At 37.9% G+C, this 6,702-nt stretch overlaps 1 non-coding gene across 1 annotated transcript; it reads right to left on the minus strand.

Moving 5' to 3' along the window:
• Positions 1 to 6,244: 6,244 nt before the first annotated feature.
• TRNAA-AGC (transfer RNA alanine (anticodon AGC)) lies at positions 6,245 to 6,316 on the minus strand. The gene has a single exon. It is a non-coding gene; the product is annotated as a tRNA-Ala (tRNA).
• Positions 6,317 to 6,702: the final 386 nt, after the last annotated feature.

A 6,702-nucleotide genomic window follows, 5' to 3' on the forward strand; every position in this document is an offset into this window, starting at 1 on the left:
AATTGAACAAATATAAAATTTATGTTCTGAATATTTTACTATTTTACATACAAACACACAAACATAATTTAACTAGGGTACAGTTATCGAGTGGACAATGTAAGTTTTTCTTATTGTCCACTTGATTTTACAAGTACATACAGTCTCTTCACAAAATGAATAAAAGTTTACTACTCTAGAATTTAAGTAGGAAGCCTTCTTTATCAGTGAAATGAGACCAGCTGAAAAATCTGCCGGAGAAAACATAACTGTTTGACTAAGATGGCTATGGCCTCAGCTTCAAAACGAGCCAGGAACAACTGTGGGCCTTCAAGTTCTATACCTTGAACCTAGTCCCAGTATCTGTGTTTTGCATCAGAGCATTTAAATACTTTCTGCAACAGAACACCACTCTGTCATTCCCTTCCTCTTAAAGGAATGTGACTGGAACTTTTTTTTGGCCAGTGGCTTGCAGGATCCCAGTCAAGGATCGAACCTGGGCTCCTGGCACAGAGTCCTAACCACTAGACCACCAGGGAATTCCTGTGGTCCAGACTCTTAAAGAGTTTTGACTTTATGAATGATTTCCAGTTTTGCTGGCTTCATTAAAGATTCAGTGAAGTTTGAGACACTTTTTAACATTTTTAGTGTTTGAAATCTTGCTCTTAGAAAAAGTGAATGCAGCTGAATGATCCTAACATAAGAGATCCATTCACACTATGGAATATTAATTAGCGTTAAGATTTACACATTTAGGGACTTCCCTAGTGGCTCAGTGGTTAAGAAACCGTCTGCCAATGCAGAGGACACTGGTTCAAGCCCTGGTCCAGGAAGATCCCACATGCTGCAGAGCAACTAGGCCCATGTGCCATAACTACTGAGCCTGCGCTCTAGAGCCCGCGGGCCACAATTGCTGAGCCCATGTACCACAACTACAGATGCCTAGAGCCCTGCTCCGCAACAAGAGAGGCCACTGCAATAAGAAGCCCACGCACCGCAACGAAACGTTGCCCCTGCTCGCCACAACTGGAGAAGGCCCACGTGCAGCAGCAAAGATCCAACTCAACCAAAAATAAATAAATAAATAAAATTAATTTTTTTTAAAAAAGAGATTTACACATTTAGAGGTACATTTATGGAAAAATGATCATGGTATATTGTTAAAATTTTTAAAAGATTATAAAATAGTATGCAAAGTATGACTCCATTTTTTTGTAAATTAAAACAAATTTTTAATCAATAAGCAGATTAGATATATACTCAGAAGAAAATCTAGATTATACACCAAACCCTTAACAGAGGACATCTCTATTTGGAGATACTCTAAGCGATCCTTTTTTTTTTTTTTTTTTTTAATTTTTATTGAAGTATAGTTGCTTTACAATATTGTGTTAGTTTCTACTGTACAGCAAAGTGAATCAGCTATAAGTATACATATATCCCCTCGTTTTTGGATTTCCTTCCCATTTAGGTCACCATGGAGCATTGAGTAGAGTTCCCTATACTATGCAGTAGGTTCTCATTAGTTAACTAAGTGATCCTTTTTAAAAGAAATTCTGTGTATTTTCTAATTCTTTTAACAATGAATGAATAGTATTTACATAACATAGTCAAAAATTAACACAAGCTTTTTCTTAAAATATGTATTCTTAGTAACAATTGAAATCTGTAAACACAGCTAAACTCCCTAGTCTCCTTCGCATAGCATCCAAGAAACTTCACTGAACTTCACCAAGCTGGGAACCTTCCACTGGCCCATATGTAACTACGGGAATTTCCCAAATACCCCCAAACTTTCTCTCAACTTTATGCCTTTTCATACATTGGTTCACATCCCTTCAAAGATCTTCCGCATCTGAAACATGTTTTACCTGGCCAATTCCTATTTGGCCTTCAACAGGCTACAGCCTACACTGGATGAATTCAGTGCCTCTTTCGTCTCTCATAGCACACTGTAGTATCTGAGTTGTTTTTCTTGTCTATCCTCTCTCACTAAATTGTGAACTTCCTGATGTGTGAACTTCCATGTGAACTTCCATGACTGCGTCATGTTCATCTCAGAACCAGAAGAGAGAATCTAATACATAGTAGAAAGACAAAGAGTACTTCTCCAACTCCTATTCCAATCCCAACCTCTAGACTGGCTGCCAGGGGCAGGAATTCTATCTTGTCTGTGTATTCCTGGTGTCTAATAGGAGGGTAATATTTCAGCTTTCTGTTCTCAGTCTATACTTTCCTTGGGTGATAACATTCACTTCCATGGCTTAATTTCTATCTATATGTTTATGACTTCCAGATCTATCTATCTTTGGCCCAGTTTCTCTCCTGGTTTCCAGACTTATGTAGACAGCTGCCTACTGTCTTCACCTGGATGGCCCACAGGTTCAAACTAAACTTATTCTGCCATCTTCAAACCTGCTTTTTCTTCTATGATCCTATTTCAGTGAACCAATGAACCCCTTTCCAGTTGCCTAAGATGTAAAATTAGGAACTGACCTTGAGTTTTCCCTCTTTTTCACCCCTGTTTCAATCAGTCTTAGATCCTGTCAATCCCAGCATCATATCTGTAATATCTCTGTGATCCATCAACTTCTCTCATTCCCACCATCACTCTTCTAGTTCAACCCAAGTGCACTCACTTAAATTATACTAACTGTGCTGTGTCCATGCTTCTAGCCTTGCCCCTCCATTCTATTCTGCAGTCTGCAATTAGAGAGACTTTTTTTTTCCCCAAAATGTTCCTTTAAGCACTAACATGGGAGTTATTATCATCATTGTTTGATTTAGGATTATTTTTCTTTCTTACTGAAAGGAACCTAAAAAGAAAACAATTTCTATATTTAACCATTTGTAATTCTATCATTCTGGCTGAATTCTAATTTTTGCATATTACTTTCTAATCCTTGTCCATTGTTTGCTTGTGAAGTATGATTTTGTATATAACTTATAGAACTTACCTTTGCCGAAATAATTTTCCATGCTTAAACATTTAAAGCAAGTCACTTGCATAGTTCCATACTTCTAAAATGTCTTCATAATGATCATTTTACACGTTTATGAAATACAAACACATAGTTGTTTGCATGTATAATTACAAATTATGATAAATGCTATGAAAGAAAAGAACAAGGTGCTTCAAAAGAGGGTAATGGATAGGATCTAATTTTGCTATGGAGATAGGGAAGTGTTCCAGGAATTAAAAAAATGCCTGTGAGACAACTAGGGGAAGGGTGGCCTAAATGACCTTTGGAGAGGCCAAAAGGGGCTTGACCACCTTCAGGGCTTAAAGGTCATGTGATGTGCAAATGAAAGCAATTGAAATATTTTAAGCAGAGGAGTAAAAATGAATCAATTTACGTTTGAAAACTTTTTATTTGGAAATAATTTCAAATTTAGAGAAGAGCTGCAAGAAATAGTACTTAAAATTCCCATATTCTCTCCATCCAGATTCACCAATTTTAACATTTTGATTTGTTCATCACTTGCTCTGTCTCTTTGTGTATAAGTGTGTGTGTGTATGCATATATAGTAAACATACTCACTCGATCCTCATTACTCACACATTCTGTATTTGCAAATTCAAATTCAAACCCCCTACCAAACCCCCTACCTAAAATTTATTTGTTCCTCCCCTCGTGCCCTGTGGTACTTGCAAGGTCTTTTGCAGACATTTGCAGAGGAGGGAAAATTTTAGTTGCCAAATGTGCACATTCCCAGGTGAGCTCAAACAAGGCTCTGCCTTCTTGTTTTAGCTCTCATACTGTAAACAAGTATCCTTTTTGCAGCCTATTTAGTGCCATGTTTTTCATATTTTTGTACTTTTTGTTGATGATGTCACTGTTTAAAATGGTGCTCAGGCACAGTGCTGAAGTGCTGTCTAGTGTTCCTAGGTTACATGCCTTACAGAGAATATATGTGTTAGATACGCTTCTTTCAGGCATGAGTTATAGTGCTATTGGTTGTGAGTTCAATGTTAATGAATCAACAATATATATTAAATAAGGTATCTTTAAACAGAAACACATAAGACATGTTGATACATTGAAGGGTGGAAAAAAAAACATGTTATGACCAGAGGCTTAGAGGAACCTAACTCTGTATTTCCCCTAGTCACGATTTTTTAGTATTTGCTAATTCAGTGTTCTGTGACTTCATAGAACACAATCACCACAAATAATGAGAATCAATTCTATATACACTTTTCCCCTAAACTACTTGAAAGCAAGTTGCAGACTTACCCCATTACCCCCAAATACTTCAGTTTATATTTCCTAAAAACAAGGACTTATATAACCACAGTACAAATAACAAAAGTAGGAAATTTAACATTGATACAACTATTTAGTCAGCAGATCTTTAATCAACAGATCTTTTTCCATTTTGTCCCAATAATGTTTTTTATAGAAAATTTTTTTCTAATCCAGGATCCAATCCAGAATCTTTCATTGCATACAGTTTTATATCTCCTCAGTCTCCTTCAGTGTAGAACAGTTCTCTGCCTTTCTTTTTCATGATAGTGCCATTTTTGAAAACGACAGACCCTTTATTTTGTAGAATGTCCTCAATTGGGTTTGTTTGTTGTTTCCTCATGATCAGATTCAGGTTATGCATTTTGACAGGAATACTGCATGAGTGATGTTATGTCCTCTGTGTCACATTAGGAGATACATTATGTAAGTTTACGTTATTACTGTTTACCTTAAATTTGATCACTTGTCTATGTTGGTATACGCCAAGTTTCTCACCATAAAGTTAACTGTTTTTCCTCTTTGTATTTAATAAGCAATGTGGTGGGACATATTTTGAGACTATATAAATATGCTGTTCTTCATCAAGCTTTGCCTTATTAATTTTAGCATCCATTAATGACTTGGCTGAATCAGTTATTACTATGATGGCCACAAAATAGTGATTTTTTAAAACTCATTTCTTCTACATTATTGTTTGACATTCTACTGAAAGAAATAGTTTTCCCATTTCTCTTATGTATGTATCAGCATGGATTCATGCATTCTTTTTTAGTCAATGGGCTATGATCGGTAATTGCCATGACTTATTTTGATTCTCAAATTGTCCGAGATTTGGACAGTGAGAACTCCTTTTTAAGTTGTTTCCTGTATCCTTTTGATGTACCCCCATCATTTTCTGAGTCATGTACATTCTTAAAAGACCATTCTAGTTATTATATGGAGAATGGACTTGGGGAAGGCAAAAGAAGCAACAAAGAAACTAGTTGGATGGCTCTTGCAGGTGAGAGATGATGGCAGCTTGAAATAAGTTGGTAGCAGTGGACAGATTTGAAGTATATCTTGGAGGTAAAAATCTGTGGGTGTTAGTGGTAAATTGAGTAAAGTAGCTTAGGGAGTGGAAGGTGTTAAGAATGACTAACATTTCTAGCTTGAGAAATTGGGTGGATGGTGATTGCATTCACAGCCATGGGGAAGATTGGAGATGGAGCAGCTCTGATGGAAAAGATCAAGAGTTCAAGAAAGATCAAATGGAACTTGAAAGTGAAACAAAAACTAGGCTTTATATTACCTTTCTACCTGCACTTCTTGACAGTATAGATTATACTTGAAGTAATGGGAGTAAATGTTATGATGGAAGGAGAGCAGGTGCAGTAAAGAGAGAAGAACCCATATCAAACCTCAGCATTTCAAGGTAGCATAGAAAAAGAAGCCAATAAAAGGAACTAGAGAAGGAGGAGAGGCTGGAGAGGTAGGGGGAAAAACCAAAAAGGGTGAAGTCAGGAAGCCAAGGCAAAAAAAATCAAAACAGGTGAAGTCAGGAAGCCAAGATAAAAGTGTTGAACTAGGTGAAATGCTGAGAGGTCACATTTCAATTTGCCTCTTCTAGAATGATGCTTGATGAAGACAGGGATCTTTTGTTGTTGTTTACTGCTATACCCATATATATGGGCCAATGCCTGGCCCATAGTAGGTGTTTCATAAATATTTTTGACTGAATGAATGAATTTGTAGATCATGTGTTTCTGTAGTGTTATCACATTGATTAGATATAATGTCCAGGAGAATGTTGAATAATAACAATGATATGCTTCCTAGTCTTGTTCTGTTTTTTTGGCCATGCAGCATGCCAGATCTGTAGGATCCTAGTTTCCCAATCAGGGATCGAACCCATGCCCCCTGCAGTGGAAGCAAGGAGTCCTATCCACTGGACTGCCAGGAAAGTCCCAAGATGAAGGCTTTGACATCACATCAGCTCAGGGCCATGTTTGGTTTTTGTTTTTTGCTGCCATCAAACATGGAGGTGCTGGGAGTTGAACCCATGGCCTTGTGCATGCTAAGCACGCATTCTACCACTGAGCTACACCTCCCCTTGAGTTCCTAGTCTTGTTCTTGATGTAATACTTCCTCAAGTGGTTTAATTGTTTGATGTTTGCCTCTCCAAAACAAAAATTTGTGGTTTCTTGCATCATTAATAAGTTTCCATGCCCCCCACCCCGTCACCATGTGCCCCTCCTCTCCCCCAGTGTCTCCGGAGTAACCCAAATGTAGAATAGAGGTCCCATCGTGATGTGACCGCTGGTTGGCATCACTTCCGGCTACCACCTCCCTTTTCCCACATCTTCTTGTGGTGCCATGCTCCTCTTGCCAGGCAAAGAGGCGGGGGAAGAACTTTCCCAAGGAAGTCTTCTTTGACCCCCTCCCCAGCAAAACCCCCCATTATGTTTGTTTTCCTCTTGGGTGATCCTCCTAGTAG

The sequence above is a fragment of the Orcinus orca genome, chromosome 15 (genome assembly GCF_937001465.1).
Source record: "Orcinus orca chromosome 15, mOrcOrc1.1, whole genome shotgun sequence".
NCBI lineage: Eukaryota > Metazoa > Chordata > Mammalia > Artiodactyla > Delphinidae > Orcinus > Orcinus orca.